The sequence below is a fragment of the Lactuca serriola genome, chromosome 4 (genome assembly GCF_051521515.1).
Source record: "Lactuca serriola cultivar US96UC23 chromosome 4, Lser_US96UC23_V15, whole genome shotgun sequence".
Lineage (NCBI taxonomy): Eukaryota > Viridiplantae > Streptophyta > Magnoliopsida > Asterales > Asteraceae > Lactuca > Lactuca serriola.
Genome location: NC_136411.1, coordinates 38,501,727 through 38,526,838, shown reverse-complemented (window position 1 = coordinate 38,526,838; position 25,112 = coordinate 38,501,727). Strand labels below are relative to the sequence as shown.

Here is a 25,112-nt window from a genome sequence, read left to right as displayed (position 1 = left end):
TTTTGGACCATTGGATTGGGCCTTGGGCTTAAATAAAGCTAAGTTAGGGGTAAAGTAGTATTTACCCCCAAGTATGTATTTATGGTAATGTGTTGGAACCCAATTATTAATTGGGTGTTATTTTGATGTTGATAGATCAGGAATCTGTCATCCAGCAGCTGGGGTTGTGTCTGCGGGACTTCAGTAGTGTGAGGTGAGTTACCTTCCAATATGTGTGGGTCTTAGGCTATAGTGTCGGCCCATCAACCGAAGTAATTGGTAGATAATTGTCTTTGTGATAATTATTTTGATATGCTGATGAGATATGCTTATGTGTTATGCTTATGAGATATGCTTATGTGATATGCTATGTGTGTTAGTAGTAGTAGCATGAAATAGCTTTTCCGTGACTCGGTCGTTAGGACCGAAGGGTAGGTCAGTACCCCAGACATGCCTGACCGTATGATTATATTTTGTTATTGTATGATAGAGGTAGGGGTGAAATTTCCCCCACTGCCGGTTGAGATAGACCAGAGGGTAGTCGGCACCCCAGAACGGTATGACATGGGTAGGTCAGCACCCCAGAATAGCTTGACATGGGTAGGTCAGCACCCCAGAATGGCTTGATATGGGTAGGTCGGGCACCCCAGAATTGCCTGGCAGTACGTATGTTGTTTGGTATGTGGTATGATGGGGGAACTCACTAAGCTTTGTGCTGATGGTTTTAGTTTATTTTTCAAGTACCTCATTTTCAAAGGGAAGGAGCCAGCTTAATCGCAACGTGTTACACCATGTTTTCCGCACAGGGGATCCTTGGGATTACACTCTGACATGGTTTTATGATTCTATATTTTGATTATTGACACTTTGTTTTTGAAATGAGATGGTATTATGAACATTTTTATACTGGTGGTTTTAAGTAATAACTTAATTGAAAACGAGATTTTTGGCCGGTATTTTTGGGATGTTACAGTAAACAGTTCACGTCCGCAAACCTTGCAACTGTAAACACAGTTGAACCGAAAACACCTTGTTTTTAGTTCACTAATAAACACCTAAACAAAGACTAACAAGATTCATATAAATGAATGCCTAGCCCAAACCAACAATACATGACCTAACACTTTTGATCATATTAGAGTTATAATTGTCAAGTCTTCTCACTAGTATGTTGTTACTATCATTATCATTTTACGAAAAGTAAATATTGTTTCATCTTTCCATAATATTCCATTTTTTATCTTATTTGTTACCCTAAAAAGTATATTCCTACTATATTATAGTTTTATAACTTTTATAGATTGTCAAAAGCACCCCTTTTACTACTTAGCTTTTAACAAGTATATACTTATCTTTTTTCATTAACAAAAATATAATAAAATAGCAAAAAAATATCAAAAATGACTATTTTTGCCACAATTTTCATAGTTGACATCATCTGCAGATTTTTTTTCAAAGTTCAAACCTTCATAACTCTTTCATACGAACTTTGTGTTAGCTAATTTTGTTTCATTGTGTTCTTTGTAACAAGGTTACAAGGGCTTTCCATGGATATATTACACTCCAAATTTGGATGTCGGTAAGTCATATTTTTTTAGCTCCAAGTAAGCTAGTCGGTGAAAAATATGAAATAGAACCAACTTCGAACTTTCATAACTCTTTCATATGAACTCTGTTTTAGTTAATTTTCCTCATTGTGTTCTTTGTAACAAGGGATTTGTCTGCATATATTACACTCCAAATATGGATGTTGGAAAGAATATTTTTTAGCTCCATTGTGTTCTTTGAAATTTCATAACTCTTTCATACGAACTCTATTAAATTTGAACTTTTTTTCATTGTATTACTTGTAACAAGGGTTGACCATAGACATATTACACTCCCGATTTGACATGATAATAACCATGTGAAATCACAAGTCATTTCTTTTTAAATATATGAATTTCATAGTCAAAGTGTATATTTTCATAGTCATATTGACATGAAAAGACCCATGTGAAATGACAAATCACTAGTGAAGTGATAATCCTTAATAAATGTTTGAATGTCATATTCAAAGTGTATATTGTTTGATTAGGTGTCTAAGCCATTAACTAAATTATTTTAAACTTAAATTATTAGCAAAATCCTTTTGGGTTGCCCTCAAACCTAGTAAGAGATTAGAATGATATTTGGAGAGAGAGAGAGAGACTGATTTATTATATGATTAATAAATTAATTAAAATCAAAATAAACAATTTATTAAAAATATATTAATTCGAAACTATATTGTTTAATTATAAATTAATCGGAATTAATTTTTGGATTAATTAGAATAATTAAAAGTGGAAGGACTAAATATGTCAATGTAACATCCTGTTTTCAAGACGTTTTCATTTCGAAATAGTGAACAAGGTTTGGGTATTAGCAGGGTTAGAATCCTTGATGAAGTCAGTTATTGGGATCATTTGGAGGTGGAGGCTATATTGGATGTCTTGGGTATTTAGTTGAGACTTGGAGCAAAAAGAGTATTTCGATAATTTGTCAATCGGGCTTTATGAGAAATGAATTTTGGATTCGGGATATCTGATGGAAATTATGAATTGATAATAGTGTTGAGCGTCTCGATGCCTTTCTATGGATATGGATGGTCGAGATCAGAGCTGTATCGAGTGAGTTATGGCATTCGGATGAGTTAGGGTTTGGGAGAAAACCCTAGTACGTGGGGCGTACCGAGTGATATGCAGGGCGTACCGAGGAGAAAATGTCTACGCGAGGCGTAGCTGGTAAGAACGTGCAGCGTAGGAGCGAGGCTTGAGTCGGGGTGCGCGGCCTCGTAAGTGGGGCGTACGAGGGTCAGAATGAAAAACCCTAATTTTATGGAAGGACACTATATAAAGAACATAATGCCTCAAAGATCAGCCTCCCTCTCACCATTGGACAACTTTCACGAAACCCTAATCCTTCTTGTGTGTTCTTGGAGCTTAGGAGACCATGAGAAGAGTGTTTTGGTGATTCGGAAGAAGGTGCTCACTCTTGAAGATTCATTGAAGAAACTAGAGCTTTTAGATCCAGAACCCCATCAGCCTTTGGCTCTCATTTGAGGTATAAAGTCTCACACTTGGTGGTTATTTTCTTAGATCTCTTTTGCGTTGATTTTATGGACTCTTTTGGTCCCATTGATGAAGTCCCTTGAGTCCATGTCATTTTTGGAGCTTAAAGTTGCCCCTCTTAGTGTTATTTGGGATCTAGAATCATAAAGTTCTTATCTTGGAAGTCTTAATTGGTTCATGAAAGAGTTAAGACCATTTTCATGGAAGTAGACTACAATTTTTGGAGTTTGGGATTATATGGGGCATGCTAAGTCACCAAGCCAGTGACTTTATGGGTTTAAATGTGATTTGGGACTCGAATCTGTAGTTTGGACTTATGGCTTAAAGCATTAAGTGCTTAATGGAAAAGTGGGTTTAAGAGGGACGTATGTTGGGTGTACAAGCCAGTACACGCAACGTACAAGCCGTTAAGCGAGTACGCACAACGAACCACTAAGTACGCCCTGCGTACTTTGTTTGAGTGGGTTTGCATATTTGGGCTTCGGTTTGGGATGTCTTCTTGGGCCCGATTGCTGGTGACTGGTTAGGCCTTCTGAGAAAGGGTGTTTTGGATTAGAGTTAAGTCGTGGGCGTTAGGGTAAGGCCCAAGCAAGGGTTTGGGCCCAATTTTTAAAATTGGGCCATTAGTGGACCTTTATGGTCTTGGGCCTTGGTGGACCCAATAAGTTGGGTCAGTAGTGGGCCTGGTTAGTTGAGCCATCTATGGGGCATAGTGTTGGGTGTAGCCTTGTATAGTCTTTGAGTATAGTGTTGGGTTGTTTTAGCCCAGTTCAGGAGTCAGTGCGCAACAACAACGACAGTGTAGGATTTCTTGCATAGCAGTTGAGGTGAGTCTTCTCACTATACTTACCTGAGTGGTAGTCATTGTGTGGTTGGAGAGTCTTGTGTGCCTATACTGAGTTATGTGATATCATGCATTTTTTTTGTGATTTATGGTGTATATTACTCATGTGCCTTATTGAGTTATTATGTTCTTGTGAGACCAGAGGGTATTCACTAAGATACTGGACTGGAGGGTCCGACCCGAGCTGTGAGATCGGAGGGTCTTCACTGAGACACATGACCTTATCTGCAGAGTTCTTATGGGATCTGCTGCCCTCACGTCATTATAACGTCTTGTGACAGAGAAGGTATCCACACCCCTTATATGAAACGCTTAGTTCTCCTTCCCAACCGATGTGGGATCAGGTACAACACACATAAGTTGTAACGTCCCCATTTTCTGTTAGGGTTAGTTATCAAATCTGTAACCTTATCGGTTAACTATTGTAAATTGTTAAGAATAAATAAAAGTAAATTATTCAAAGACATATGTGTTTATGTGAATTTTATAGATATTAGGTGTATTTGATATATGTGTAAAATCTTACGTCAAAAGCGAACTCGTGCACATAAAGAACGCTTAAATCTGACTTCGTGAAAGGAAGTTATGATTTTTCGAAGTTTCAGTGCAGCAGCATATAGCTCATAAACCGAAATTCAAATCAGTCAATTGTTTGGAAAAACAATCACCCAACTGAAGTGAAGATTGAGAAAGTATTTCTCTACAAAGAAAAGTAATAAAGTTTAAGCAGATACAAAAATCAGCTAGGAAGGACGTGGAGCGAACATTTGTTGTACTTAAGAGGCGTTGGCAAGTACTACAAGCCAAGGAACAATCATATGAAGTCGTAAGATTGCCGAACATAATATACGTGTGCATCATATTACATAATGTGATTTTAGAAGACAAATGAATAGGGATGTGTTGGTACGATGAAATTGAAGTTTTGCCAACTATCAAAAGAGTAGTTGTTGGTACGCAAAAGCGTATAGGGCAAATAGAAGAAAAGTACATGACCGTGACATTTATCATTCCCTTTGCGCTGATTTGGTGGAACATATTTACAAGGCTAACATATAGCCTGAGGCAAAGAAATGACAAAATGATTTGTTTCACGAATCAGATGAAGATTTGATACGTTCGTCGATGATTCGGATGGTGATTGTGACGACGTTTCAGAATGATGTAGTTTTTTTAATAATGGTTCATTATTTTTGTTACTTAATTTTTAATTTTGTTTTTTTCGTTTTATTATGTAGATTTTATTTTTAACTAATGAAATATTTTTATTTTTATTAATTGTGTGTTTATTAATTATTTTTAATTAATTATATTTATTTTTTTAATTGTAGATTTTAAAAGTAAATTAATTTTATTGTGAAAATAAGGTAAAATGTGACCATTTCCTAGTCTTTGAAAAATGATAAAGAGTTGGGTAAAATGAAGCGTCGCTAACATGACACGGAAAAAATAAAAGATGAAAGATGAGTACACATTTCGGTCTGATGTTGATTTTTCTAAGCAAAGCCACATTAAAGGAAAATATACAAACTACCCCATAAGACCGCAGGATGCGGATGAGGAGTTTCCCTCACTTTTCTCTGTCACGTCATCATTTTCCTCATCTAAACCCAATGAGTGGGTGGGAAGCTTCCCTCAGTAGTGTTTTTTTCTATTTCTTTTAAATAAAATTAATTCATTTTTATGATTTACAATTTTTATATTAAAAAGAAAATGAATTTCATTAATTAAAATAAATATTACAATCCACCTAAGATTTAAAAAAGTAGAATACTAAAAAAACAAAAAAAAACAAAAACAAAAAATCAAACAAACCAACAACAACCTATGAAATTTTTTTTTTAATAATTTTTCCCTCTTCTTCATCACGAGCTCGAGAGATGGTCGGTGTTTTCCATCAAGAAATTCATATCTTCAATTTCTTGTCTCTCCGCGTGCTCCTTCTTATTTGCTTCTTTTTCTTTGTCGAACGCCAAACGTTCAGCGAAATTAAAATTATATCGATGCACCCGAAGAAGTCCATTTTCCCTTCCTCTTTGCTTTGTCCCTACCCATTGGTCAGACAATTTCTTCTAGCTCGAGTTCATCCTCCTCATTTAAATCTTGACCAACCCGAGCATCGGAGGAAGTTGTGTAACCAATAGAGCCCGTTTTCGTTCGCTTTGATTGTTGTACTCCAAAAATAAATTCTCGCTCGTATTTTTCCACCTAGGACTTTTAACCAATATTTTCCAACAATCGTGCCACTTGAATGGTTTTCCGACTTCCTCAAGGTAAAATTGCAAAGCTTCTTGAAGTATTTCTTCATCGTCTTGACCGCTTTTTCGTTGGCTTTTTAGGTTGTTGTACAACCCGTTTATTTTTGAAACCCCCTTTTTATTTCTCGAAACTTCGAATTCATTTGGTGTTTTGTACGGTAGTCGCCACCTTTTCCTAGCTCCTCCCGAAACCGGTCTAAAATGTGAAGCCAAAAATGATCTCCCAGTTGTGCATTTCCCGTCTTCAAATCCTCAGAAAGGTCAACCCAAGTTTTTTCCAAAACTAGCTCTTCTTGTGGAAGCCATGGTATCAGCCTTTGTCTTCCCGGTTGTGCGACACCCTGACGCGCTTGTTGTTTTCCTTTGCGTCGTTGTGGGGGTGGTGTGGGTTGAGTTTCGTGAACCATCTCTTCTTCTGAGTCATCCAACTCATCGACAAGTTGGAATTGTTGTTGGGTTTGAGTTTGAGTTTGGATTTGATTTGGCGAATGTTGACCAAGAAAAACAATAAAGTTCGAAAATATTTGCGGAGTAACATTTGGAACTTGGACCAGGTAATATTGTTTAACATTTTGGTATTGAAATTGTAGTGGAGATTGAATGGGGGCATCGAGTTGGGGACGATAAACTTCTTGTAATGATGAATCGATAACAAAAATGTTTCGAGTAGGGTGCTTGAACTCGAAACATGAGTTTTTTTTTTCCTTCTATCGGAGGTTGGGATTTGATTGTCGGGATTTTTTTTTTTGATTGAAAGTAAATGGGTATGGGTATTTATAGAGGTTGTAGATGGTAAAAAAAATTACATTTTCAATGATATAGCCGTTGGAAATAAAATAAAAAAAAAAAAAAAAAGAAAAAGAAATAAAAACAAATTTTACCGTTTTTTAACGGTTGTATTCAATAATAATAATAATAATAATAATAATAATAATAATAAACTAGTGAAGAATGGATTCGCTAAAAAATAACAAAACAAAAAGATTTTATTGAGTTATATACAACTGATTACAAAAAAAATAATAATAAAAAAACCATTTTTTTAATGTTATAATGATCAAAAAGATAACTTGCTTTCATTATAGTTTTCCTAATAATTAATAATGTACCGAACAAATATTAGAGAATGGTTTCAGTTTTAATGTCCACCAAACTATTATGGGAGTATATATTAAGAATATATACCCCACCAGTGATCGTTTCTATATGTTGTTCTTGTTGAAGGATAAAGTTTGTAAGAAGCCCAGATGTTACTCCTTTTTTTGCTAGATAGATTACCTGTCAAGCAAAACAACACAAAATTCAACTCTGAATATTGTAAAAATAGAAAAGAAGAAATCAGACATGTATGCATTGTAGTGTTGAACTCTTTAAAACCTAATTACTACGGAAGATATCATAGTTCGGATGCTGCCAAAATCAAAACCGTGGCTCAAAGAGCAATGTTGAAAGAGTGAATCACTTGAAATGTATTTGGAATCAAAAAATAAGCAGAGTAGTTCTACATCATCATATTTCCTCGTCTTTCTCTTGGAGTATTCCAAGCTCTACAAATCTTGTTCTTATCATCCACATCTGTGACTTTTATATTGTGCACCTCTTCTTCATTCTCTCTCAAGGCATGGTTGACATTGTTAACTTCTTTCAAAAAGCAACTTCTGCTAGAACATGTAGTTGATTTATTGATATTTAATAATTAAATACAAATGTTATTGTGTTCTAGGGCAGATGCAAAACGAATAAACAGCCAACATGGATCATTTGTCAATTGATTGTATCTAAAAATAAAACACCAATAATTAAGAATTGTTGAAGAACAATGTCACACATCTATAATATACAATTATATTATATATATAGTCTCACAAAACCCATAAGGGTAAAATAGTCAATTTACGTCTTCGATGTTAACATTGATGATATGAGGACTAAAGTTGGCACCAACCGCACTTGAAACTAAATCACCTAAGCAAAATAAAGCCAAATATGAAAATTTTATCACGTGATTCCAATTACACCGCCTGTATGATACCATTTTTATAAATATAATGAAAAGAAAAATAAAGCCAAATATGAAAATTTTAGCATTTCATAAGAATATCACCTCAAAATCATTATGAAGCATATGTGTAGCAACTATCCCTGAAATTCCCCTTACTATCACGATAATAGAAGGTTTGGAAGTATGTCATTTCTCAATATACGATGCAAACATGAAAAGGGCAATATAGGAATTCTGCTCACTAATTTCCGTGAGAATTCAAAAAAATTCCCAAAAATTCATCTATTATTGATTAACAGACAACACTTGATCCATACAATATTTAATTTGGAAAAAAAAAAAAAAAACAGGGTTGCCAACACTTGATACATGGTTGGCCTAACCTGAAACAAAACAAAGCACAAAAATTTCAATTAGTTGAGGCAACATGAATGAAAAGTAAAAAAAAAAAAGCCAAATCACCACTCAGTTTGAACACTGTGTATTGTACCCATGAGCAATACACTTGGCATCTCCACCACAAGAAAATGAAAATCAATTTAAGAATAACCTTATATATGAGTATTCCAAAAACTATATGAATATTCCAAAAACTATCTTTCATCACTATAAAATCAAACATTTTAAGATTAAAAAATCCAAATACAAACAGTAATCGGAAGTAAAATCCCTGTTCCATCTTCCACCTTCAATACAATTGCAGGATATGGAGCATAGTCAGGCACATGGTCACCTTGAGGATTGTTATGTGCACATCTTACATGCTTACCATTTCTCTTGTTCCCATTCCTCACCTCAACTGTGAAAGAAACCAAAGTATCATAAATTGATACTAATTTGCGTACTTAGAACTCACTAAAACACCATAACAGATTGTTTATCTTACCTGCTTCAACTACACTTATAGCTAAAAAAGCTACAATGCATCCATACCCATTAAAGAACCTTTACGACCATACCTCTTATTATCATATAAATTCGTTGTTGCTTCTCATATCCTCCTGCGTATTTGAGATAATTTAGTAAATCTGATTTCTTGTTTATAGCTGAAATGGTTAAGGAAGCTTCAGTTAAAGGGTGAAGACAGTAAGGTTATATCCTTCATTTATCACAACGAAAAAAATGCAATCACATTCCGTCTCATTCATCCTCTTCCCTTTCTCCTCCTCCATAAAACCTTCAAATATCTTTATGAAAATAATAGATTACAAATGGCTGATTTATAGAACAATACAATCAAACTAACGATTCAACTAATTGAGAGCTCTAACTCAGATGTAAAAAAAAAAAAATTATAAATTTGCAAACACAGGAATTAAAACATATGTGTGTTCAAGAAATTTACCTTGGTGGCTTTTATTTAAAGGAAAAAGCTTTTGTAGTTGCTTTGTGCTCCATGATTGATTAAACGATTGAAGCCATTGAGGAAAGACGTACACATGTAGTTAAAAACACAGGCACATAGAGTTAAAAACATAAACAGAAGAATCAGATTGACGATTTATAGAGAAAGATCTTGGTGCTTCTTGTTTGGATCGGGAAACGAAGAGACACCGATGAGCCATTAGGACCGACCATCATCGTCGTTGCTTTAATGACCCTCGCCTTCCGTTTCCCTCCAAAATGCCAATTTAGAAGGGTTGATACGGTAGGTCGATTCTCGATCCCGGTATTGTAAGAAGCTTTAATTGATTTACAAAACAAAACCCAGCTTCTCAAGCCCTAAATCAAAAACACGACACTGAATTTCAACCGAAGGGGGCTTAGAAAAAAGGGGTGGATCGTCGGGATGGCTGCAAACACCGGTTGTAATATGAGGCGGTGTTGATATCAGTGGTTAGATGTCGATGAAGGGGATTTGCGAGCAAAGCGGTGGGACGTATCAAATGGCAAAGATGAATGGGTGGTGAAGAAAAAGGGAGAAGCGGTGGAGATTCTGACTTGATTCGAAACCAACAACCTTCTGTTCCGGCCTCAGCGGTGTCATCTTCGCCGTTACCCCCTCTCCCTAACCTCCTCCACAGCCCTACTCACCACCACCAAACATATGGAAGAAAGAGGTCCTGCTTCTGTTGCTGTGATTGTTGGTGGACAGAACCATGTGGTGGATGAAACTTGAGTGGAGAGCAGATACGGAAGGGATCATGAAGAAAGAAAAGCAGATGAAAGTAGGCAGCGGAAGCGGTGGATGAAACTTGAGTGGAGAGCGAGGCAGTGGTATCAGACACTGAACGGTGGAACATAACACGTGGAAACCAAAGAGGAGAAACACATGAACATTCGACCGACAAAAACAAATATACAAGTACATATACAAGAGGGATCAGTCGGTGGAGGGATGTAGAATAAAAAAAGAATGAAATTGTAAGGGTTAAAGTGTCAACCCAAAAATTAGTGTGGCCAATGTCTAAAACAGAAAAAACAGAGGACCATTTATGTTAATCCCTTAGCTACTTGGATAATATATATATATATATATATATATATATATATATATATATATATATATATATTCCTATCTAATCACCTGTGGAGCGAGAACACGACAACCCTTCCCCTCAGCTTCTTCCCGCAGCCACGGTGCGGTGTTCATCGGAACGGGAAAAGCCCCACGCCTCCTTCCCGCACCGGCTCCGTCCCACCTTAGAAGACCCTTTTTCTTGTAACATCGTCAAACTTTCATTTCAGTTTATTTTTTTAGTTATTACAAAATTGTAGATGTTACAATATTTTGAAAATAAATATATATCAATAATGTCCATCACCAATAATCTCCACAACTACATGCACCATTCTTAAAACTATGAAATCTTTTCGCATCTCTAACAACGATTTCTCTACATTCAATTCGAGATATAAACTTAATAACATTATGACAATCCACACACACCCGCAAGTTCTTCATCACTCTCAACACATCACCATCCAAAGTGCTTAGAATCCCAAATGCAATCGCCAATCTTTCACTATGACAAAATACCATCTCCTCTTTCGTTTCCTCATCAACTTTTTCAAACACAACACTAGTTTCAGGAACATAACCTTCAACTTTCATCCGTTCTTTTACGTACTTGAGATATTTGTAAATCTCTCTTGACATCACATGTGATTGATCAAACACAAGAAACGTGTGAATCTGCCCTGAAATTTCAATAGAACTCCACCCTGGTGTTTTTTCCAACTTCAAATCTTTTATTTTTCCCCTCATTTTGGCAACTTGATCCCATTTCTCACAAGTTGCATAGATGTTGGACATGAGCACATGCCATCCAGCATTAGTCGGATCCAATTCAAGAATCTTGGATACAACTCTTTCAGCCATTTCAACATTTTTATGAATCTTGCAAGCATTTAACAATCCACCCCAAATCTTGGAATCGGGTTTTACAGTTATATGTTTCAGAAGGTTTTCGGCTTCATTTAATCTGCCAGATCTACCAAGCATGTCAACCATGCAACTATAATGCTCTAAAACTGGCTTTACATTAAATTCATTAGACATTTTCTTGAAATAATACCACCCTTTTTCTACCATGCCATTGTGACTAAAACCTGACAAAACTCCAACGAATGTTATGGCATCAGGTCTTAGACCATGACTCACCATACGAAGGAAAAGAGATTCTGAAAGATGGGCAAGTCCATGCATTCCATAACCACATATGATTGCTGTCCAAGCGATGAGATCTTTTTGTGGCATTTCTTCAAACACATGGTGGGCTTCTTCTATGCTACCACATCTAGCGTACATGTTAATCAGAGCAGAACCTAATTGTACGTTGACCACCATTTGGGTCCTTATTAATTGTTCATGCACCCATCTTCCCTGTTGTAAAGCACCCAAAGAGGCACATGACTGAAGTACCTTAACCATGGTCATGGTATCTGGTCGGATCTCCAACTTCTTCATTTCATTAAAAAGTGATAAAGCATCATCGAACTTCTCATCCAGTACAAACCCAGCCATCAAGGCGTTACAGCTTGCGGTTTTCTTCACTGGCATATTATCGAACAGTTGGCGTGCGGAACTTAATTCGCCGCACTTCCCATAGACATCTATAAGAGCCGTGATAACAAACTCATTATACTCGCAACCGAACAACAAAACATCATTATGAACCCTCTGACAATCTTTAACCGACTTCAACCCAGCGCAAGCCGGCAGCACAAATGTAAACGTGAAGGCGTTCGGTTTGTATCCACTTCGAATCATCTCGTAATATAGATCGATTGACTCTCTGTAACAACCTTTCCTTGCATAACATTTGATCGTCTCATTCCAGAGAAACAAAGGTGGGTTCTTGATGATGCTGACAACAAATCTTTCTCCAATATTCAGGCAATCAAATTTGAGGTAAGCGTGAGCTAGACGTGTCATCAGGAATACGTTCTGGGAGAAGCGAGTCTTTAGAATCTCAGCGTGAAGTTGATGAAGCTGATCAACAGAGACACAAGTTTGGAGGGTAGAGATGTAGAAATTAAGCCCCTTTGGTGATATCGTGGAGACGGGTTTAGGTGTTGACAACTCTTGTGAAGCCGCGGAAGCAAATTGGGAAATCTGAAGAGTTCTTAAGCGGATCAGCTTCAGAAGTAACATACATTTGCTGTAACTCGAAAGCATCCGCACATTTGTTCTCTATAAACAAGCCTTGTGTTGTGGGGTTGCTTATTACTATTATTTACGGGAGCTGTTTTTATTCATCCACAGAAAATAATGTGTATTGACAATTTTACCCTTAATTTAATTTCTAGATATTGAAAGATAGAATATCCTATGTTTGGAAACTCCAAACAGTTTACAACTCATGACGAAGCAACCTATAATACTTGGGTGCCTACTTGTTTTACAGTTGGCGCTGCTTCTTCAGCCCACTCTCAAACAACTCCTCCAAAGGATTTTGCCATTGATGTTGTCCCCTTAAAACACCAACAAAGTCTCTATCTTAGCTGCAACAATTTTGCAAATGGGTAAGCTTTCATTTTAGCTTAGAAGTTATAAAGATGAATGAAGATTAACATCCTTCATGAAAACTATGTCTGTAATTTCCAAATTGTTAATGCAAATTTCAATCTTCTTTGTAATATGCTCGCAAACTCATATCTTTTTTTATAAATCCATATATATTTTTTTCCAGAATAGTAAATAAGATTCATAGTTCCACCCAAAAATAATTAAAATTATGTTCTTATTTCTACCATAATGGAATCAATAGTGAAAGAGAGAATACAGACCTTTCATGAGCCGAGGGTCCAAGAGAATACACATAATTGGAATCAAATGCAAAACAAGCAGAATCCAAGTACCAATTCCAATTTTGACTCAAAACAGAAATTGAAATGGTTTCTAAAAGGTAACATCAATTGTAGTTTTATTGAAAATGAAAAACATCTTCTAGAACCAGAAGTGATCCAATTCTGTTATTTGCATATTTGCAGCAGTAGGTAGCAATATAATAATCAAACACATAGTCTGCATTTGACCAATACAAAGCATATTCTTAACCAGCATAAAATCAAACAGTTGGTGTGCAAGGATAATAGAAGTGTATAGTTTCAACATGTATTGTTTTTTTATGGCCTTCCGAGGTCCGACAACAAACAACGACGACCAAAAATTTGCAAATAACTTATAGAAATTAAAGATGAACATATAAACAGTACAGTGGAAGAAATCTAAAAGAGACTTGTACCGTGAAACCGAGGACAATAACACCAACAATAAAATCATAAATCTGAAGATCAATGATGGAGAGCTGAATATCGAAAAATTGGAACATCGACGTTGGAGTTTTGAGCTCGATTACGGATAGACAATGGAGACCGTGATAATCGATTGATAATTACAAGGGTGTTTTGTGCTCGATTGCTATCGACTATAGAGGCGTTGTAGTTGCAGAGATTGAGATTGAGGACTCGGAGAAGAAAGAAGATTATGCGTTCTAGTCTTCTAGATATTTAAAAGCAAGGGTATAATTGTCAGTTCACCCATAACAAGTGCTGGTGTGGTAATAACCTATCAGACTTTTCGCCTCATGCTATTTTCACATTCACTTAACACTTTTTTTTTCTTAATTAAATAAAATGTAATTTAATAAAAAAAATAATTATATAAAATTAATAAAAAAAACTACTCCATTAATTAAAAAAATTACATACTAAATCAAAGACATAAATAAGAAATTTTCATTCATAACATCAACATATACATCGTCTGAATCATCTACAAAGATGTCTGGTTCGTTATTTGTATCGTCAAACAACTCGTCAAAATCGTAGACAACAGAATTCACTTGAGCATTGAATACATATGTTTCACAAAATTAGTGTGAAAGTTGTTGTGTCCAACTCACTCGTATATTTTTCTCTGTTCGTCATGTATTCCAGCGTGCTAATACCTACTCCTTCGACGTTTGGTAAATTCTCATTTTCATTGTAGTGACAAATTACGTTTCCTTCATCTTCTATGATCATATTATTCAATATGATGAATGCATACGTCGGAGTACTTATTCTTTCTAGCTGGAAAGATTGTGTCGATACTAAGAGTATCTGTCAACGTCTCTTTAGAATGCCAAAGGCTCGTTCAATATCCTTCCTAACAGATTCTTGGGCCGACTTAAACTTTATACGCTTTTCATCATTTGTACATGAAAATTATTTACAAATGTAGCTAAGTAGGGACATATCCCATTGTTAGAAAATCAGGGTTAAGATTGTTTGGATTACTTAGCGCTGTGAAACACACTTTCAAATTAAAGCATTTTAATGGAACACTCGAAAATCTTTAATCAGATATTGACCAATTAATGAAGTTATGTCTTGTGTGTTGTGTACCAATCTAATATGATATTGACCAATTAATAGCAAATAACCTTGTGTCTAAAAACTGCTAAATGATAGTCACGTGAAAATAAGTTCATGTCTGAAAATGTCACAGCTCGACCACCTTAGCCAGGGGCTCTGCCCCTTTGACCCCGCTAGGGGTTGCCACCCTTGGACCCCACTTCCAGGATAGTTGACGTCGGACCCCACTTATAGGGGTGTTAACCCCGGACCCCTGTCGGTATAGGGGCTCCCCCTCCCCTACCCCCCCCCCCCCTCCCACAAAAAAAAATAGCAATATACTTTCAAGCAAACCAAACTTAAACGAATGTGCACTCCGCACCATCCTAACTTGTTCAATATTTATCAAGGCAACATTGATCAACAAATTAATTCCATTACACATAAATAATATTAGTGATACAAATCACCAACACCTATTAATAAGGTAATACCCACACTTGTGTGATGTCTCATTTCCTTGAAACAACACATAATACAATTGCCCAAGGTAGATGTCGTTGAATGTCATCAATTGGTCTGGAACAATGATGTCGTTGTTGGAACCTACTGCACAAAAAAATGCATGCCATATTCAAAGATCATAGGACGCCACTACTTCAAAAACTATTATCAGATGCTTCTAACCACCTCACATAAATTGACTGTGTCACGTATTATGGCACATTGACCACCTCGATACATACAATCAATACTACCAATCATTCTAGGGAACCCACACTTGTTTTCATGTATCGTATAGAATTGGTGGATGTCCTTAATTGTAGGTTTACGTAAATATTGGCCATGATAGAGGATAATCACAGATTTAGTAAACTTGTATAAACATTTATGTTGTTGGATTAAAGTGTCTAAACACATAACTAAATTGGTATATTCTTGTAATTAGAAGCAAAACCCTTTTAGGGTTGCCCTCCTAACCATAAATAGCTAGAATTGATATTAGAAGAGAGAAGAATAATTTATTAAATTATTATATGATTAATAAACTAATTGGAAATTGTGGGAAATGGTTTGTTAATATATTATACTGAAATAGATAGTTGATGTGTTAATTTATTATGTGATTAATTAATTAATATGACATCAGTAGTTAAATAAATTATTTATTAATTTATATGGTTAATAAATTAATAAGAAATCAATAAGAATTAATTAATTATTAATCATAATGAATTTAGAATTAATTTGGGATTAATTGGAATTAATTAAAGGTGCAAGGGGTGAATTATAATTGTTCAATAGTTGAACAAAAGAAGCAATCCTAGAACCATCCATGGGATGGACGGTGTTGGAGGGATTCCTAGGGTTTCTGGAAGCCTCCTGGTTGTATATAAGGAAAAGATTTGAATTGGTATTAAATCTATTATTTAATTAATTTAAATATGACTTTGCTTGTAAGTTACCTAGACTATAACTAGGACCCTTTATGAGCCAAATTTCGTGCACAACCTTTGTAAGAGGCTTATGAATAAAAATTACTTCTCCTCCCTTTCTCTCCTCTTTACTCTATGGTTTCTAGGGTTGTTGGTGTGAGCCGTTAGAGGCATCATACTTTTGGTGCTAGCTTTCCAAGATCCATAAAGGAAAGGATTCAAGGAATTGTTTACTACAACAATTCAAAGGTATGTAACCCTAGATCTACTAATTTCTATTATAGTATGATTCTCGTAGGGCTCTTGATATTCACAATATATTGCTTTCAAATGTGAAGACATAGATGCCTACAGGTTGCATGTGCCCTTAAGTGTTAAGTGATTTTTCCATATTTACATGTAATTTTATAACATATAAAACCTATTAGTGGTATCAGAGCCTTGGTCTTACATTTGATTGGGCATGATGTTAATTGATCTAGCTAGGGTTTATCGAAAATACACGCTTTCCTCTTACAAATTTCGATAAATTCTAGTGTTTTTTTTTAAACCCTAGCCTCTTTACCTATTTTCGAAATTCCCTAGGGTTTTCTAAGGGTTTCTAGCTTCCTTATTTATTATTTTAAATGCTTTAAAATTTAAACAATTAAAATTTGATAACGCTAACCCTAATTTCGAAAATTAGAAGGATTAGGATTAAATCTGAATTAATTAATTAAAGGTATAATTAAAGATAATTATTTATTTCTTAAATGATTTAATTAATTTTTTATTTAAAATTAAACATTAAATCATATTAGCTTTAAATTGATTAATTAATTATATGACAAATTTAGATATTTAATATTTAATTATTGTGTTTTTTTTTATAAAAAAAAGTTTTAAAATAGACCTTATATATATATATATATATATATATATATATATATATATATATATATATATATATTAAAACATTTAATACTATATGTATAAGAAAAGTCAGTTAAATCAATAGTATGTCTCATTCATGAAGTCATACTATAAGAGGGCTATAAGGAAACGACCTATAAAATGACCGTTGAATGGGTGTCTTTTTCACACATCGTTCCTTTGTATGGTGAATGTCGTTAGCCGAACGGGTTTGATAGGATATAATCTCATTAAAAGTATAGTGGTATAAAGTACTAGAACCTTCTTTAAAACTTCACTCTAGTTACTTTAGGAAAATGTGAAATTGTATGCTAATCCATGAAAACACATCTCATTTCTTTATGATTCATTAGTGGAGAGTTTGTGGTTAACTGGCACACTAATGTGGGACGAAAGATGAAATGACGAAACAACTCATGTTTATGAGTGTTGATGGAGCGTGTATGGTTAACCGGCACATCGATGGGAAATTAAAATCGATCGAGGCTGTTTGAGTGGGTTTACATGGTTATTCAAATCTTAATTGTGATCCTCGACATCTCAGTCACAATTGGTAAGAGCATAATCCGAGATTAAACATGACATTGATGTTTCAATGAAAATCTCAAAAGATCTAGGACTATCATGTGATTGAAATTGGTGAAATGTTTCTACGTATCTAAAATAGTTTCGTGATATGACTACGGCACCCCTCTTCATATTACGACATAAAAATATGGATCCTAACCTTATATAATTAAAATTTTAGGTTAATAATTAATGATTAAAATCAACTAACTTGAGTTCTCTCTTTTCTCACTTTTAGATGTCTAATCCAAATAAAAATTGTCTTCCTCGTTCTTATGGAAATGGTTTTCCTCAATCTTCTGTAGATGGTCTTCCACATTCTGATCAAGGTGAAAATGTCTTCCCTTCTTTGGGTAATGGTGATATTGGACATCGTCCTCCTTCAACTCTTCCACATTTTCCTCCTCTTGCATCTCTCCCAACGTCATGTTTTCCTCAAGATATGAAACTACTGCAGCCCTATTGGCATGTAAACACGAAGATACAAATTTTGTGTGTGCGCATGTTATGAAGATGAAATCATACATTGAAAAATTGTATAGAATGGGTGTTGTATTCTCAAAGGAGCAAGATATTGATTTGGTCCTTATCTCGCTTCCTAAGTTATATGGTCAGTTTGTTGAGAAATTTCATTGCGGTAGGGAGGGACACTTTACAAACGACTGTCGCCAGCAGGCTCCTCCGCTGAGTATCTGGAGTTGTTATCATTTTGAGTAGGTGGTCCTTGTGAAGGTCCAATGTCCCTTGTTTGTTACCAAGCCATGCATGCACCGGCTACTTCTACCATTCAGATCACAGATGGACGCCAGGGTAAGGTGGAGCCCCTGAGGGCTTGAGGTCGTGATTTCCAGCTTATAGAAGAGGTATGTTTTCATTTATTATTCTATCGAATTATTTCATGGTATGCTTATGTTTTTGATGTTGCTAGGTATCTTCTTAGTAATTTCTTGCTCGCTCTTGTTCTTTTTTACTCAGGTGCGAGTCGGTACTTTGTGTCTCATTCCTTGAGTAAGAGCTTTGATACGTCCCTTGGGGCGTTAGAGTGCTCGTTTTGAATTTCCATCACCAACAAGCACGGGGTTTTGACATTGAGCATTTTTCGAGATTGCATTTTCAGGATTTTTAGGATGTCTTACTTGAATGATTTGATCCCCATTCCCATAGGGTATGTGTGTGTGATAGTAGGGATGGAGTGGTTGAGAATGTTTGGTGCGATGATTGACTGTGAGGTTCAAAGGGTGGTAGTTCGAACCCCAAGTGGGGAGAACTGACTCTTTATGGAGATGGTACCAAGGTAGGATCAGCCTTTTGTTCTATTGACATGGCTAGTCAGTATCTTTAGCATGGGTGTATGGGTTATCTTGCATATGTGGTTGACACTTGATTCGAGAAGGGAGTTTCGATTTTAGATATGCCAGTAGTTAGAGAATTTCCAGATGCGTTCTTGGAGGAATTACCCGGTGTGCCTCCTGAGAGGTAGGTGAGTTCATGATTGATTTGGTTCCTAGTGCGACCCCGATTCCTATGGTACCGTACATTTCCAGCACCAGAGATGCAAGAGTTGTCCTCTCAGCTTCAGGTGTTGTTGGGAAAGCACTTTATCAAACCGATCAGTTTGCCTTAAGGAGCACCGATCTTGTTTGTGAAGAAGAAGGATGGGTCTTACCGCATGTGTATTGATTATTGGGAGTTGAAAAAGTTAACGGTGAAGAATTGTTACCCACTTCCATGGATTGATGACCTATTCGATCAGTTGTAGGGTGCATCTTGGTTCTCCAAGATAGATTTGAGGTCAGGGTATCATAAGCCAATGGTTCGGCATTGGTGCCTTCGACCCACAGTATAGTGAGGAGACTCACCTTAGATAGCTGGAACCCACAGATAAAACTCTGACTGCAAAACCATAAAATCCCCACGCTATCAAACACCGTAATGACCACCAATTAATAATTGAGTCCTGACTTAGACTTAGATTCCAAATTAGGGTAAATGTCCTTTTTACCCTTCCTCCAAATTCGCCCAAGGCCAAGACCCAAACCAGTTCTCCAAAACCCCAAAATCTAACATAAGCACCTAAGGCCCACATATGGCCTAATTTTCCAAATTAGGCCCAATCTCTTTCATAGGCCTTTTCCTAAAAAGTCCAAAAAAATCTCAAAAGTCCAACACATGAATTCTGATGGCCAAATATGGCCCAAGACAACCAAGCCCACTCAAGCCCAAAATCGAATCCCAAAAGAAATCCAATATGCTAAGTACATTGGGCGTACTCAGCGTGTACGTGCAACGTACAACTTTAAAGGCTTGTACGCGTAATGTACATGCTTGTATGCCCCGTGTACTCACCAACTTGGCAAACTTTCCCAATTCAGCTCTTAATCCAATAAGACTTTGACCCAAACTCAGATCTAACTTCCCTAAGGCGGTTAATCACATAAAGTTGCCAATTTTATGTGCATGCATGGCTAAATGGGGCTCTAGAGCTTATGGAATGACTTAATACATGCATAAGAAAAAAACCACTATAAATTTGCAACTTTATGCCCAAGGAACTCTTAATATGTCAAGATCTATGAGGCTAAGCTCCAAAAACAGCCTTAACTCCCAATCACCAACCAAAAGGACCAAAATGACCCAAAGCATGCCAAGGAGAAGATCTAAGGAATGGAATGGCAAGGTTTGAAATTTATACCTCACAAGCCACCAAAATAAGGTGCTTAACTTTGATCTCAAAACCCTCCTCCAAAGAATTAGTCTTCACGCTTCACCTTCCTCCTCTAGATGCACAAAAATCCTCCACAAAAGCTTCACAAGAGCTCAAAGTCACCAAACATAGGCTAAGGAACGAATTAGGCTTCTTAGGATATGGAGGATGGCTAGAAAATGATAAAATGAGGCTAACATATGGCTTATATAGGGTACAACTTGAAAAATAGGGTTTTCTTATCACCCCCTCGTATGCCATGCGTACTCCTCGTACGCCTAGCGTACGAGGCTTCAGACCCGCGACCATCATCCATTAGTACACTAAGCGTACACCTGAGCTACGCATCGCGTACTAGCTTCTCACCAAGTATGCCAAGTGTAACCTATTGTACCCCTCACATACTTCTTACAAGGGTCAATATTGAAATTTTAACTATTAAGGGAAACTAGGAACATATCCAATTCCAAGCATTACAACTCTCCCCCAGTTAAGTTATATTTCGTCCTCGAAATCTTTCCTTATCATTCCTAGCATACCAAACAGCTTGAACAATGCAATCACCACCCTGAGCATACAACGACCTTCCTAAGGTAGACGAACCCAACCTTAGTGGAACTCTCCAACCCGATAAAGAATGGATCCTAAATCCCAAGTAGGAAACCACCTCTACTTTCCCTAAAACCTGAAATCTCGAATTGGTTTGACTCCCAAACAGACCGTCTATACAGAACCACTACCAGGCGAAATCCTCATTGAAGTCCGGACTGAAACAATACGCTTCCACCCTTGATGCTTCTATAGAAAACATAAACCATGATCAATCAAAGCTTCGGAACACTTATTCTTGACAGAAGACTCAAATAATCCTTCGAGTAGAAGATTTATTCCTCCAACGGTTAGACTCAGGCGAGAGCTACGCAATAGGGTCAAATTAATTAATATGAGATTATTTAATCCAAGCTGCAAGTGACTTAGCATATTGCCCGAAAAACAACCGACTCCACATACAAATCCCAAATCACTAATACCGCCTTGATTCATCTTGATGCCCCTAGTTGCTTTCCAATAGCAGTCGAGACCTCCTTGGTCCCAACTTACCTGCCAACTAACCGATTCACCGGATTCCCACCCGATTGTTGAGTCAAATAGACACACATAGTCTCCCTACGCTACATTCGAATGAAAGCCTCATCCGATAATAATTGACCTAGCTATCTCGCCACTAATAGCTCCAACAATTTTTCTGATCCAACCGATCATAAATGCCCGATCCACCTGGCCCCATCAAAACACATGCTAAAAGTGAATGCTACATGACCAACTGTAGTCTTATATCACAACCGACCTCAAACGACCTACCACTTTCCACTTCCATGAATGTTGTGACCTTCCTACAGCCTAACCATTGACATACTCTGATCTAATCCATCTAAAGAAATCCATAACCAATCATGGAATTGTCATGCCCTCACCGCTGCACAAGGATAGGTGAATGCTACGGGCCACCCCATAGTTTTGCAACACTCCCACACTATTTACCAACCTAGTGAATGCTACAAGATATCCTGTAGTCTTACAACACTCCTACACTATCTGCCAACCTAGAGAATGCTATCGGCTACCCTGCAGTCTTACAACACTCCTACATTATCTGTCAACCTAGTGAATGCTACAGGCCACCCCACAGTGTTAAAACACTCCCACACTATTTGCCAACCTTGTAAATGCTACGAGCCATCCTGCAGTCTTACAACACTCTTACCTTTCCATGGCCACCACCCATGGTCTTACTTCTCATCTATCAATCCATCCATCACTAAGAAGATGCTAACCAATGGTTGGAAGTTTCATGAATTCCTTGTTGGATTAATGTCTAAGTACATAACTATAATTGGTAAGACTTGACCCGACCCGGCATGGTCCATTTGGGTTGCATTTCATCATGCACTTGGATAGACTATAATGAGAAAAATAAGACACTTATGGTTATTAATGTATTATAAGTTCTAGTATATTAAGAATAAGAATAATAAGATTATTTAATTACTATTGATCAAGAATTAATCTAGGATTAATTAAGTGATCAAAAGAAGACTAATTAAATATATGGGTTGATTGTGTAAATCATCCATACTTGTATAGTGGGCTAATGCTCCATGGATAATCAAGTTGGGCTAAAACCCATAGGATGGTCCATGGATGCTCCATGGTGTATTTGAACCCATGGATCCAAGGAAATGGAAATTCATGACAACTAGGGTTTACCCTAATTGTAACACTATATAAAGATCTTATTCTTGACAAAATCGGCCACTAGTATCATTCTAGAGAGGGCTAGCCGATTTCATGTAGTGTAGAATTCTCTCAAGTTATTCCAAGTGTATTTGGTGTTGTGTGAACCATTTGAGGTGTCAGACTTGGGGCACTTGGCACTCAAGCTTCATGAAGACTTTCTACATGAAAGAGGTATGTATTCTATCTTGTTATATTCATTATTTTATATGCTAGATAGGATAATACCTTGGATGTTCATATTTGTATGTATAATAGAGAAAACATAGATCCAAGGTATTTAGGGTTGCATGTACACTTAGGAGTGTTAGAATGCTCATAACCCAACAGTGGTATCAGAGCCTAGGCTTGTTTTCTTGTTATACTTGCAAAAGAAGCTGGAAAATCGAGTTTTGATGCTGTCTGCCCAACAAACTCACTGAGTCCATGAATGGACTCGTCGAGTCCAAGGCAAAAAGCATCCAACTCGCCGAGTTGGTTCGTGCACTCAACGAGTTGGACCCCCAGACAGCATAAATTCGACTTTTTTGGCTGGAATTGGACTAGGAACATTACCCTAAGATGTTTTTGGACTTATAAACTTGTTTTTGATGTGGTAATGTTCATGCTAATCCAATTTCAAAGATAATTGTCAATAGATTCATGTTTTGTATTAGTTTATGGTTTAGACTAATTACATGAAAAAGTTTGATTTGAATAATCTTGTTCTTATGAGTTGCTTAGATTAATAGAAAGTTGAGTGAAATAGTTGTTTTCAATCCAAATTAATCTAAGAGTTGATTCTAAAATGTGTTTTTGTAACTTGTCCTCAAGTTATATAAAAAGTCACATTTAAGTTTCATAAAACTCATAAAAGTTGGCAAATGTTACAAAAATGAAGAGTCTAGTTCTAATTAAATGGTTTTATGACTCCATAACTTGTCCTCAAGTTATGGAGGACCAAGAGTCTCTTCATTAAATAATAAATAAATAAAAAAAGTGTAACCTTAATTAATTCCATAAGTTATAAAATAAAGAAAAGTTAGTTCTTTTATTAGTTTAAATTCTTCCATAACTTGTCCTCAAGTTATGGAACTTGAAGAGTTTTTGGATTAAAACTACTTTAAACACATAAGTTACGGAATTAATTAGTTTTGAATAGTTTCAAAACTTGCCCTCAAGTTTTGGAATTTAAAAAGTTTTCCTTATGAATACTTTAATTCCAAGTTAGCCCTTAGAATTTTAAAAGTTAAAATTCAACCACTTATACTTTATAATATTATAAGTTAATAATATATATATATATGTATAAGAGTAAAGTCAGTCTTACCGCTAGTACGCCTCATTCACGAAGCCGGTCTATAAGGTGGGTATAAGGTTGTTGCCTATAAAATGACAACTTAATGGGTGTCCACTCTCTCCCACCGCTTGCTTGACTGGTGGAGGGTCGTTAGCCGAACGGGTTTGACAGGACTATAATTCTCCCTTTTGAAATCATGACGAACACTCCCTGAAACCTATGCAATTCCGACAACCCCAAATGCTTCCCATGATACAATACCCAAATCCTTAAGTCCTTCATGTCAGCGACAAAACCAAAGCTCTAACAATAGATCAATTTTCTCCTAACACTCCCAGTAGCTAACCAAGCTCACGCGACTGCCACCACCATTTTCTCGTTATTGCTCCTTCCCTAGCAACGGTAGTGATTGAACCCAAGAGTTCTTCCACAAAAGACTTTCGATCCCACCAATTGAAATGCTAGAACTACTGAAACCTCACTTTACTGGAGAACCAACCCGCTAATCCTGACCATATAGCTTCCAAACGATACCCCTATACTAATCCTAACAAAGAACTTGAACAACAACCAAACACACTGCAAGCCGCTCAACAAGATATAACCCCTTACTTACCCGCTAATGATTCATGGCATGCAAATGTCATATAATAGTTCTTGATGATACAAATCAAACAATAACATGGAATTAAACCAAAGATAACGTTTACACAAACCGATACAAAATCCTAAGAAAAATGGATACTGATAATAGCCAATGGAGAAGCAAAAGATTACATAACCGCGATATCATCTGATGGATTCCTGGCCACCCCTGTCTGACGCTGCAATCCTCGACTCCTGTTTACTGGGGCTCCTGCCCTACCCTCTCGACCATCAGTGATCCTCAAAGTAACCGAAGCAAGTGTACTCACTTCTCCTCCCCTCAACATCGGACAGTTGGCCTTCTTATAGCCCACTT

General features: G+C 36.5%; 1 pseudogene across 2 annotated transcripts; it reads right to left on the bottom strand.

Annotated features, from left to right (window-relative positions):
• Window positions 1-8,693: 8,693 nt before the first annotated feature.
• Window positions 8,694-14,112, bottom strand: LOC145101348 (pentatricopeptide repeat-containing protein At2g01510, mitochondrial pseudogene; annotated as a pseudogene). Of its 2 annotated transcripts, none has more exons than XR_013705621.1 (4): window positions 13,866-14,112; window positions 9,521-13,122; window positions 9,062-9,362; window positions 8,694-8,974 (listed from the first exon to the last, which is right to left on the bottom strand). The product of XR_013705621.1 is annotated as a pentatricopeptide repeat-containing protein At2g01510, mitochondrial pseudogene, transcript variant X1 (transcript). The 2 variants fall into 2 exon arrangements; XR_013705622.1 differs by having other exon boundaries at window positions 9,062-9,176.
• Window positions 14,113-25,112: the final 11,000 nt, after the last annotated feature.